Source organism: Palaemon carinicauda, chromosome 18 (genome assembly GCF_036898095.1).
Source record: "Palaemon carinicauda isolate YSFRI2023 chromosome 18, ASM3689809v2, whole genome shotgun sequence".
NCBI lineage: Eukaryota > Metazoa > Arthropoda > Malacostraca > Decapoda > Palaemonidae > Palaemon > Palaemon carinicauda.
Genome location: NC_090742.1, coordinates 24,353,277 through 24,365,776, shown reverse-complemented (window position 1 = coordinate 24,365,776; position 12,500 = coordinate 24,353,277). Strand labels below are relative to the sequence as shown.

At 37.2% G+C, this 12,500-nt stretch overlaps 1 protein-coding gene across 1 annotated transcript in view; it reads right to left on the bottom strand.

Annotated features, from left to right (window-relative positions):
• LOC137657228 (uncharacterized) overlaps window positions 1–12,500 on the bottom strand; it is a 37,253-nt gene that overhangs the window by 22,847 nt on the left and 1,906 nt on the right. The gene's annotated exons all lie outside the window — the stretch shown is intronic.

Below are 12,500 nucleotides of genomic sequence, written 5' to 3'. Positions count from 1 at the left end.
ATTGCAATTTGACACATCTTGTTTCACTGACACTTTTTAATGGTGAAAAGGCTTTACATGCTCCAAAGAATCGTGGAATAGTCTCTGTATCATTCCCTTTGTACTTTCTCTTCCACTCATGCCAATAGCTAATTGATGTGCATATATATTACATAAAGTTCCGAGTACGAGTTGCTATAATGCAACCCCCAGTGTCATCAGTGCTGAGAACATACCACTGGCCAACCTCCAATGTAGCATCTGATCGCTTCTACAACTCCCTGATGACAGAATATTCAGTAAACACCTAATTGATGGGGTTGAAATAGTCAATGGTCAACTTTCGAGATAATGTTTTGCCAGTAGCTGAAATGAAGCCTCCAGATCCAGGGACCAGATGTGGTTCTTTTATACCATTAACCACGATCAGTACTCTTGGATGCGCCCTGAGTATATCTTATCAATATTAAATCTTCACGAGGACTGCCAAAAACCTCTTATGCTCATATTTTGATCTAGTTTTCATAATCACTACTTGGCTATACTGTTTTACCTCAAAGTCATTATTATACTGTTCCATCTCCTCTGTAATCTTCTCAACTAAATCTATTATGGTAGGGGGAAGTAATGCTCGCCTGTAGATAGCAAGGCGATGGTTCACATAACCAATGTGCGAGATAAGGTTATCTTGGCAAGGGGGCAATTGCGAGAGGTCAATCTTAGATTTTTGCCAGTTGCTCATCTTTTTCTACCATCTTCTTAACATGATTCCACGTACAGTGTCAAAAGATTTCTGTGGAATAGCCATGCATCAGACACATAAAGGCCTCAATGTCTACATTCTCCTCTTCACTGAATCATTCTATCAACAATCGTTCCATTGTTTCACTTATTATCTTGAGACAGAACAGAGCTTTTGCATATGCTTTCTCTTTTAATACACTTGAGTCAGCCATTGGTAACAAGTCCAGCCTTAAGGAGAATTCCAGAGTACCTGAACCAATCCAATAATGACCAGTCAACATGCCCATATAGTTCATCACAGTGTTGAAAGCCCTGGAGTTACCTCATAGATATTGTATTCTTCTGGAAATTTCATAGTGAGGGAGAATGCTTTCATGCAACCCCCAGTGTCATCAGTGCTGAGAACATACCACTGACCAACCTCCAATGTAGCATCTGATCGCTTCTACAACTCCCTGATGACAGAATATTCAGTAAACACCTAATTGATGGGGTTGAAATAGTCAGATGTCAACTTTGGAGATAATTTTTTCCCAGTAGCTGAAATGAGGCCTCCAGATCCAGGGACCAGATGTGGTTCTTTTATACCATTAACCACAATCAGTACTCTTGGATGCGCCCTGAGTATATCTTATTGTTTCTGATGAGTGAACTGAACGTATCTTCTATTGAAAATGTGGGCCCTACTCAACCATGAATAATAAAAGGGGGCACTATTGGTGTGGTTTCTTCTTAATACATTGCAGGAGTGGGAAGGTTCTAACTTACTTGGCAGTGTCAGTGTTTGGTTTCACCTCTTGTATCCTAATCCCTCCAATGCTGTTCACCAAATTTAGATAATGGCTGTTTGTAGTCATTTAGTTCTTGTTCTCAACATGAATTTTTTTTCTCATTAGTAGCAATTTTGGGAATGAGAGAAAAGGAAGCATTGAGGGCCTCAGCCAGTACTTTCTCAATTTCAAAGCCAAAATCATATGACTCACAGTGACCCAATCTGTAAAGTATATTGGTGAGCTTCTTTCTTTGATATAGGTAGCGTGTGGTACTACAAAGGAGGATGTGTTTAGGTAACTTCTACTCTCCATTTATCACAGCATGTCAGATGTCCTCGAAATGAGACAAATTGAATAAAATCGTGATGTGTGATAGAAAGCAGTTAACTAGGTAGAATTTGATTGACTAGTAATAGTGTTCCAAAGTTGTTAAAACACAATAGTGGTTAAAACTCACGTGAGCTATCAAAAGAACCAGATGTTGGCTCTTCTCACACTTTTCCACATCTGCTTCACCCTGGACAAGAGTCTTTAAGAACTTTACTTTAGTAGGTCTGTTGGGAGGTATTCTTTTGTAGCCCTGGCATCTAGATCATAAGCTGAAGGAGATCAAGGAAGTGGTGATGAATCGTTGAACTTTCCCTGAACAATACTACGCAAGTGCAAGGCAACACCCTTGAACTTATCTTTGGAATCAAGCTCAAATGCTTACGTCACTGCTTCTGCAACAGAGATCCTTGTGATGTACACCAGGTTGAAGGATATGTATACCCTTTCTCCAAGAATCACATTAATTTCGTGTCTTTGAAGTTGGGTTTTAGCTTATCACTTCTGGATTCTTGATTTGGAAATCTACAGCGTTCAAGTTCTTGGACGTGTAGGTGGCGGAGGTTTCAAGTTACACTACATCCTTCTGTCCAAGTACCCTTTCACTTATGAAATCTCGAACTGCATCAAGGGAGATTAGATGATCTTCAAGGTTGTTATCTTTCTTGTTTTCAATACTTCTGTTGGGTTGATCACATAAATGACTCACATGCCTCAGCTTGAATGTTCTTTGACAGGACTTGTGGAAACAAGCCTGTCTCGCAAACAAATCTTAGCCTGCCACCTTGCGATGTAAATGAAGCTCTCTTATTTCTAGGGCTTAGGATTTTATATGATTCCAGGATACTATGTTTTCCTTGAAAGATGCAAACTGGACATAGCATTCAGCCCCTCCTGAAACTCTCATCGCAAGCTTTTCACGGAAAATGCATTCTGGTGGAAAAATGTTCTTGAAAGAGGTTGGTAGTTTACGAGGGGATCAATTTGTTGATGGTCCATCGTCTGGTACAACACATTTCAAGCAATCCTGATGTTTTCATAAAGGCTTGATCACATCCCTAATGATAACCTTTCATTTAAGTCCACACCATCAAGATTGTCTGGCATTAACAAACACAGCTTCCATACTATAGTCCATTTCTTTTAGCGATGCAGATTTGCACCGACTCGCAGCGGTGCCCTTTTAGCTCGGAAAAGTTTCCTGACCGCTGATTGGTTGGACAAGATAATTCTAACCAATCAGCGAGCAGGAAACTTTTCCGAGCTAAAAGGGCAACGCTGCGAGTCGGTGCAAATATGCATCGCTAAAAGAAATGGACTATAGTTAGGGAATCATAAGGTTGTAGAAGCCGTTTCTCATGTACACCATGTTTTAAGATTTTCCTAGGGAGGACACCTGACACTGTGAAGTATGAATTTACCATGTTGTATATCACTCGCATGTAAAATGCATACTGGGGGTGGCTTCTGCAGTTCCTCTAAATTGCAACCATGATCAGTTCTGCATTTCTTTGCTTTTGACATGATGATGCACCACTAACTACAATTAAGTTTGCATGCCACAACCCAGGTGTTAGTCCATTTAGTCTTTACCTAAGAAAAAGACATTATCCTCCACCAGTTAACTACAAGCATGGAGGCATACCAACAGATGTTTGATACAACATATATATATATATATATATATATATATATATATATATATATATATATATATATATATATATATATATATATGTGTGTGTGTGTGTGTGTATATATGTATACATACATGCATATATATATATATATATATATATATATATATATATATATATATATATATATATATATATATATATATATATATATATATATATATTTAAACACAGTAGTCTACACGGCCTGTAACACAAAAAGACTACACTGTCGGTTGATGAAATGTAACACCCTCGTTTAATTTTTAAGAAGGTTGCGATAATTACCTTCACCTGTAAGAAAATGAGAATGATAATAATGATGTATAAAGCATGAACTAATTTGCAGAACAGTTAAATTAATAATTTGTATGCAAAGGACATACTCACACAGCAAAGTTAATATAAAACCACATTCTCAATATTTTTGGATTTTTTTACACAAAGAATTATCAACTTTATATTGAAGATAAATATTTCATTTTTGTTTTAAAAACTGCCTACATATGTACACTTTCCACCAAGCAAAGAAGATACCCAATAGATCTCTTTACTTAGCTGCAGGTGGGATAACAATGAAGAAGAGCAAGCATTTTAGCTTAGTGTCCCTTTAGCGTGACCTTTTGGCCCCGATGACGTCATCAATACATTAATTGAATAACTAATGAGTTCTTGTGAAAGTGCAGATCAGATCCAATCTAGTAGAACCTAAGTTATACCTAGAACTAATTTCTTTTTGTGTGAAGATGTTCTTTATATCGTCCCTATCCCTTACTTTTGCATCTTAAGAAATCCAAGATGGTGGACAAAAAAAAAAAAAAAAAAAAAAAAATGGCTAAATGACCCACATGGGACATTTTTTTGGAATGGGAACAAACAAAATTCCGTTCCCACAGATCTCATGGAATGTAAAAATGCAAGTTGAAAGGATGTGTCATGGGGTACAGATCTCAGGGAATGTAAAAATGCAAGTTGAAAGGATGTGTCATGGGGTACTGATCTCATGGAATGTAAAAATGCAAGTTGAAAGGATGTGTCATGGGGTACAGATCTCCTGGAATGTAAAAATGCAAGTTGAAAGGATGTGTCATGGGGTACAGATCTCAGGGAATGTAAAAATGCAAGTTGAAAGGATGTGTCATGGGGTACAGATCTCCTGGAATGTAAAAAGGCAAGTTGAAAGGATGTGTCATGGGGTACAGATCTCCTGGAATGTAAAAATGCAAGTTGAAAGGATGTGTCATGGGGTACAGATCTCAGGGAATGTAAAAATGCAAGTTGAAAGGATGTGTCATGGGGTACAGATCTCATGGAATGTAAAAATGCAAGTTGAAAGGATGTATCATGGGGTGCATGTGACCCCTGTCTTCCTACCAGACTAGTTGCTATTGTGTCAAGTACATGAAAGAGACCTATCCATTTGAATGGCTGTCTGAAAATATTTCCAATTCTTTTTAAGTGGTTCAGTTTGATAAAATCAATCTTCCGTTTGAAACTCTGTATCAAACCCTTTTATCGTAAATTATTCTTTTAGTGGATGAAGAATATGTCATATTACCTAGATGAGACAAATAACAATCAAAGATTGAATGGGCTTCGGTGAATCCAAGTTTGAAACAAAGTGTTGCCGACTAAAATGTTTAGAAAGACCCTAAGGTTGGCAACACTGTCATTATATCTCCGGCCTAAAGTGACTAAGCTGCACATGCTTCCCATTCTTCATATGATTTGAATATTTAATGTACTTGACTATTAAATATTTTAGATTTTACTAATATATATATATATATATATATATATATATATATATATATATATATATATATATATATATATATACACACACACACACACACATATATATATATATATATATATATATATATATATATATATATATATATATATATATATATATATATATATATCCTCATATATATCTTATTTCTCTTCTTCTTATTTTGTTAGAGTTGTTATAGTTTATAAAGAGATATTTATTTTGATATTGTTGTTCTTAAATTATTTTATTTTTCTTTGTTCCCTTCCCTCACTGAGCTATTTTCCCTATTGGAGCCCCTGGGCTTATAGCATCCTGCTTTTCCAACTAGGGTTGTAGCTTAGCAAGTAAAATATATATATATATATATATATATATATATATATATATATATATATATATATATATATATATATATATAATGTGTGTGTATCTATGTATGTATGTTTGTCCTCCAATTAAGATATTTTCGAGAACCAACCATTATCGTAGATTAAACCATTAACAGCGATCAATATTCAGTGACTAATAGTTTCTGTAAATCGATCTAATTATCCAATGCTAGAGGCCAAGGACGAGAGAGGAGAACTTTAATTAACGCTACGTTTCATCACAGATCCATTTATTACTTGTGAAACCAATTTCATTCAGCATTTGATTCCACGTCACCAACACATCATTCGGAGGAACACTTGATGAAATGAGTAACGTTAGTTATTTAACGATGTATTGAAGCCACCCTCAAAAATATCATTTATTGACGGCGTTTAAGTTTTCTTCGGCTGAGATTTACGGGTTAGGAGGAAGTTTCTAATCTCTCTCTCTCTCTCTCTCTCTCTCTCTCTCTCTCTCTCTCTCTCTCTCTCTCTCTCTCTCTCTCTAAAAAAAACCGATATACTAACGGTGTTTAGTTTCCTTCGTCCGGTATTAAAAACTTAGGAAGTCTCTCTCTCTCTCTCTCTCTCTCTCTCTCTCTCTCTCTCTCTCTCTCTCTCTCTCTCTAAAAAACCGATATACTAACGGTGTTTGGTTTCCTTCGTTCGGTATTAAAGGGTTAGTAGTTCTCTCTCTCTCTCTCTCTCTCTCTCTCTCTCTCTCTCTCTCTCTCTCTCTCTCTCTCTAAAAAACCGATATACTAACTGAGTTTGGTTTCCTTCGTTCGGTATTAAAGGGTTAGTAGTTCTCTCTCTCTCTCTCTCTCTCTCTCCTCTCTCTCTCTCTCTCTCTCTCTCTCTCGCTAAAAAAACCGATATACTAACGGCGTTTAGTTTAATTCGTCCGGTATTAAAAGGTTAGGAAGTCTCTCTCTCTCTCTCTCTCTCTCTCTCTCTCTCTCTCTCTCTCTCTCTCTCTCTCTCTTTAAAAAACCGATATACTAACGGCGTTTAGTTTAATTCGTCCGGTATTAAAAGGTTAGGAAGTCTCTCTCTCTCTCTCTCTCTCTCTCTCTCTCTCTCTCTCTCTCTCTCTCTCTCTCTCTTATCGAAAATTCGACAGAAAGATCTCATTGCAATAGGAACTTCGATATTTGCATATTATTAATCACGAGTTGCACTTGCATATATTTCTTGTGAGATATTTTACGCATATCTTTTAACAAATTTCTCTCTCTCTCTCTCTCTCTCTCTCTCTCTCTCTCTCTCTCTCTCTCTCTCTCTCTCTCTCTCTCATGCGTAGTTTTTCTATATTATACTCTCAGTATATTTTCTACACGTGTGTTGGTGTCCTGATGACGTCATGCGTTAAACTGTGAGCATTACGTAAGGATCTTTTCAGTATTACCCTTTGACCCCTGCTGCACCCTCTTTTTAACCCTTTACTTTACCCCCCTTCCAACCTCTAGCTTTTACTTCATGTTGCAACACTCGTTCAAATGTTTGGTTAATCCTCTGTCTCTCCTGAATCCTGCCTTTTAAAAATTTAAAGGTCGCTCATGAATGGCACAGGCAAGGGATAGTGACAATGCCCTAGCACGACAATGATCTAGAGACTGACCATATATACATATGATCAGCGCCCAAACCCCTCTCCATCCAAGCTAGGACCAGGGAGGGCCAGGCTTCTGCTGATTTTGTAGGCAGACCTATAGGCTTCCTCTAAACCCGCCCACCGTATCCTTAGCTCACAAGAATGTGAGGTTCCGGACACTACAAGAAACCATCGAGCTTGAGCGGGCCTTGAACCCCAGTCCAAGAGAGTGCTAGGCAGGGACATTTCAAATTGGTTACCACTGTCACATTTATACTTTAATCGATGAATTGCGAAGAAGTCCCCTGTGCAGTTAAACCTTTATATCACTGGTCGCATTACAAAGCTACACAGAGGGCTCACCATTAGTGCATTGAATCACTTTATGCACTTTGCGCCTTTCCCCTCTTATGTTACTCGAAGTCTCTTCCGTTCTGGATGTTGAGGCCCCTCACTTCGAATACTTCATATTCTTTTACGCCATGTATAGAACCCTATGAAGGATTCCCTCTTCTTATTTATACTCTTTTAACTAACCTACTGTCGTCCAATCTTTTCACGTCACCAAATAACCTTAAACACTTGCCCTTTCACCACTTCGGCATTTGCCATTTAATTTCTTATGTCAATCATTACACAAACAATTCATTTCTACAGCTTTGAGGTATTTTCTTTTGTTTGCATTCAACATCCCCACTGTACTTCCATAAAGGAGAGTTGGCTTGTCGTTCCTTCCTTCACCTGTTATGTTACTCATCTCCCATCCTACCACCATACAATTTTACTATTAAATACGGCTTTCGTTCATCTACCATACATGCTAACACTCATTGCTCATTCTTCCTGGTTTATTTTTACCCTCACAACCACGTTATTGTTCACTGCTACTCAAAAGTATCACTTTGAAACTTCCCATTGTCACTGGAGTTTTTCTTCACTGACATCAACCGGCGCTGTATTACTTGCAAACATCATTCAGGACTACATTTACTTCCTAATTCCTATCCATATTCTGCCCCTGCAGCTATTATCTTTATCTTTATCTTTATCCTTATCCTTATCTTTATCTTTATCTTTATCTTTTCTCTGACATAAATATTGGTCAACCACGGAGACATAACCCACCCTTTTCTCAGCTCCATTTATATGCCAGACCAATCACTCCTGCTAATGACTTGTAGTATATGATTTATTTCCATCATGAAAAGTGTTTATTGGTCCCAGTAACTTTTATTCTACACCTATTAATTCTACCATGCGCTTTCGTAGGAGATTCATATTATTATTATTATTATTATTATTATTATTATTATTATTATTATTAGCCAAGCTACAACCCTAGTCGGAAAAGCAAGATGCTATAAGCCCAAGGGCTCCAACAGGGAAAAATATCTCAGTGAGGAAAGGAAATAAGGAAATAAATAAAAGATATAGGAAGTAATGAACAATTAGAATAAAATATTTTGAAAACTCTAACAACATTAAAACAGATATTTCATATATAAACTATAAAAGACTTATGCCAGGCTGTTCAACATAAAAACATTTGCTGCAAGTTTGAACTTTTGAAGTTCTACTGATTTAACTACCCGATCATGAAGATCACTCCACAACTTGGTCACAGCTGGAATAAAACTTCTAGAGTACTATGTAGTATTGAGCCTAATGATAAAGGCCGGACTATTAGAATTAACTTCATGCCTAGTATTACGAACAGGATGGAACTGTCCGGGAAGATCTGATTGTAAAGGATGGTCAGAATTATGAAAAATCTTATGCAACATGCATAATGAACTAATTGAACGACGGTGCCAGAGATTAATATCTAGATCATGAATAAGAAATTTAATAGACCATAAGTTTCTGTCCAACAAATGAAGATGAAAATCAACAGCTGACGACCAGACAGGAGAACAGTACTCGAAACAAGGTAGAATGAAAGAATTAAAACGCTTCTTCAGTATAGATTGATCACCGAAAATCTCAAAAGACTTTCTCAATAAGACAATCTTTTTTTGTGCAGTTAAAGAAGACACAGACTTAATGTGTTTCTCAAGAGTAAATTTGATGTCGAGAATCACACCTAAAGTCATACAAAGTTAAAGAAACATTATCAATACTGAGATCCGTATGTGGAGAAGCCACTGTCCTTGACCTACTCACATACAGCTTTTTCAATTACATTTAAGCTGTCCACATAATTCTTCTTCCTAAACCTAAACTGTTTTCCCTTTTAAAATGTTCTGTCATCTTTTTTCCTTCCACAATTAAAAACCTATCACACACCTTCCTTTTCATATTAATCAGTGTTATGCATCACATTATGCCTTTATAATCATGGATTTTTCCTCTGTCATCCTTGCCTCTACAGGGGACAAAAGTCATTCCTTTTGCTCAGTCAAAATTTCCCCATCCTGCTACATCATTGATTTCGCCAAGATCGAAGATACTGCAAAGGGTATGTATTCACCCCCTGTCTGTTTCTTCATGTATTTTTCGTTGTTGTGAGCAACTTTACGCAAAAACTATTGTACTGATTTTTACCAAATTTAGTAATTATGTTGGGTATGATCCAAGGATGAATATGTAACCTTTTAGATGAAGTAAATCAAAGTACAAGTACGTTGTGGAATTAAGAGCAAAATAAGACTGTTTGGCGTGGCGAAGGATAGCACTCTACTGAGTGCCCCTCTAATTTTATTTGTAATCCCTTGAACGTATAGTGTCTTTCTACTCTTCAAGGTTTTAATTGGTTCTTCATTGTCCCCAACAGACACTTCCATCCAAAGGAATCTCAGGTCTACACTATCCTTTTCCACTGTTGCATCAATTCAGCCTCTTTTCTTACTTCCAGATTCCTAAACATATTCGCTCCATTGCCTCGAGATCCACACTCACTTCAGATAGCCTTTTATCTTTTGTTTTGAGATCCATTAACTCATTTACCTTTCTGTTTGTATAACACTTATCTATTCTCTCCCAAGTCCTTGCTCACTTCATCTATTTTTTTTCATTCAATGCCTATTCTTTTCTTTTCCTCTTGATCTCTTTATCCCTTCTGTTTTCATGTACATGAACTTCACGTCTATCTTTTGATTTTAATTACTCTTTAAATAATCTCCATTTCTTCTCATCCATCTATTCCTAAAACCATGCATACCCTCTACTAACTCGTTGACCCTAACCTGAACTTTTTTTTACACGTCATATACCCCATTAACTTGTGTTTTTAACTCTCTCCCAATTTCCATCCAGTTACTTTCATGTTCGTACTTATCGATATCAAATTCACGTATCACAAGTTCTCTTATAGCTACATTATCTATCCCTTTTCTGAGACAAACTTCCATTTATCTTAACTTTTTCTTCAACTAAATCATAGTCAGGTATAACAGCTACGCCTCTTATCATTTTATCTTCTAATTTGTCTTCCATTTACTCTGCACCAAAATTCTGACCATCCTTTACAATCAGATCTTCCCGGACAGTTCCATCCTGTTCGTAATACTAGGCATGAAGTTAATTCTAATAGTCCGGCCTTTATCATGAGGCTCAATACTACATAGTATTCTAGAAGTTTTATTCCAGCTGTGACCAAGTTGTGGAGTGATCTTCATGATCGGGTAGTTAAATCAGTAGAACTTATTTATACTTTTTTCCATAAATCATATAATTCCAACAATCACGTACTTTTTCACCTTTCTAATCCCATTTTCACAAGAGTTTGTCTTTCTTTATCACCTGCTATTGCATTTAAACCGCGACCAACTTTTCATGCTTCCCAAACGCATAAGTCGTAGCTTAGGACTTTACCATTAACATTCCCTTTCACCTCTTCGTTTATCACTTTTTCTTGAGCCACTTTCAATCAAAATCGTACCTGTTCGAACCTCAATGTAACACATTTACACTCTTTTATCCCTTCCTAAACTTCGTCTGATATGATTGTTATTCTTCTCGTATTAACGTGCTTTTCACTCATTTGTATGAAGTAAGCACGGTTGCCTTCATTTTGAAGGACTTGGCGTTAGTCTCGATCGGCCGCCCTGCCTGACATCGCCTAGACCCTGGTTACGCATGTTTATGTGTTGTACCAGTCACCAGCGTCCTTCCTCACAGCAGCGAGTAGTCATGGTGCGGTTAGGTCGACATGCTTCCCCCTATAGGCCTATCTATGCCTTTCAAGTACCCAGGACATGATCATTCTTTATTCTTCCTATACTCGCTTATAGCATCCTGCTTTTCCAACTAAGGTTGTAGCTTAGCAGTTGACTTTTACTGCTGGAAGTCAGTGGACTAGAAACAGTTGAATTTTATTCTTTTTGTTTATATGCCACCACTGGCCGATGTGGTAAAGTCCCTGTCTGATGCTCGCCAGATTAGGGTTCGAGTCCCACTCAAACTCGTTAGTTTCTTTAGTCGCTGCAGCCTCACTATCCTTGTGAGCTTAGATGGGGGGTTTTTGGGGTAGCTTATAGGTCTATCTGCTGAGTCATCAGCAGCCATTGCCTGGCCCTCCTTGGTCCTAGCTTGGGTGGAGAAGGGGCTTGGGCGCTGGTCATATGTATACATGGTCAATTTCTAGGACATTGTCCTCTTCTGAAACAAGCCATCGTATGTGTATATTTTTTCTCTCTTGCCTCATATCAACACTTATTATTATTACTATTATTACTTGCTAACCTACAGCCCTAGTTGGAAAAGCAGGGTGCTGTAAGCCCAAGGGTTCTAAGAGGGAAAATAGCCCAGTGAGGAAATAAGGAAATAAACTACAAGAGATATTTAAGAATAATAACATTAAAATAAATCTTTCATATATAAACTAAAAACACTTATTGAAGACCCAAAGGTGCAGTATCCTATTTTTTATTATTTTATAATATATATCTTTTTAATTTCGTGACTTTCTTATTTGTCATCATGAATTCAACTTAAATGAAGACGTGCATTCCAGCGATCTTATATGACGAGGCTCGTGTGTCACATGGTGTCTTTTACCCTTCACCAGGTGTTCTTCTGCCTTTACATAAGTTTTAACTTAATAGTAATCAAAGGCACTTCGTGTGACTAGCAAAAGAAATAAGTCTATACTTTTTACTTCCACTGCATATGGTTGCTTTTTGCATCAAGATTAAGACTTAATTCATCCTTCAAGTGGTATTTCCTATATCCCAAGGGGTTGAAGTCAACTACTATAGTCCATTTCTTTTAGCGAGTCATATTTGCACCGACTCGCAGCGGTGCCCTTTTAGCTCG